The sequence below is a fragment of the Myotis davidii genome, unplaced genomic scaffold (assembly GCF_000327345.1).
Source record: "Myotis davidii unplaced genomic scaffold, ASM32734v1 scaffold71, whole genome shotgun sequence".
NCBI classification, from domain to species: Eukaryota; Metazoa; Chordata; class Mammalia; order Chiroptera; family Vespertilionidae; genus Myotis; species Myotis davidii.
This window is the reverse complement of record NW_006283588.1, coordinates 622236-622696: the sequence shown is the minus strand read 5'-3', so window position 1 is coordinate 622696 and position 461 is coordinate 622236. Positions and strand designations below refer to the sequence as shown.

Here is a 461-nt window from a genome sequence, read left to right as displayed (position 1 = left end):
CAACCTCCCCATTGACCCTGCCTTGAATGTGACGGGGCGCGGTGCCCCAACCACCAATCGGCCCTACCCTGAGCGTGACTGAGGGTGGCATCGCAACCTCCCGATCTGACCTGCTCTGTGCATGACAGGGGGCGGCACCCCAACTCCCTAATCGGCCCTGCTCTGAGCCCGACCAGGGGCTGCACCTAGGGATTGGGCCTGCCCTCCGCCACCCAGGAGCAGGCCTATGCCAGCAGGTCGTAATCTCCCGAGGGGTCCCAGACTGCGAGAGGGCACAGGCCGGGCTGAGGAACCCCCCCACCCCCCTGAGTGCACAAATTTTTGTGCACCGGGCCTCTAGTTTGGGAATATCTGGAGACAACTTTATGTCACAACTAGGGAGGTGCTGCTGACAGGGGCAGGGTGCTGCTCAGCAGGCCATGATGCCCAGGACGGTTCTCACAACAATCAATCATCTGGCC

The 461-nt window shown here is 62.3% G+C and overlaps 1 protein-coding gene across 2 annotated transcripts in view; it reads left to right on the top strand.

Annotated features, from left to right (window-relative positions):
- The window catches only part of LONRF1 (LON peptidase N-terminal domain and ring finger 1), a 36636-nt gene that overhangs the window by 34507 nt on the left and 1668 nt on the right, over positions 1-461 (top strand). The window lies entirely within an intron of this gene.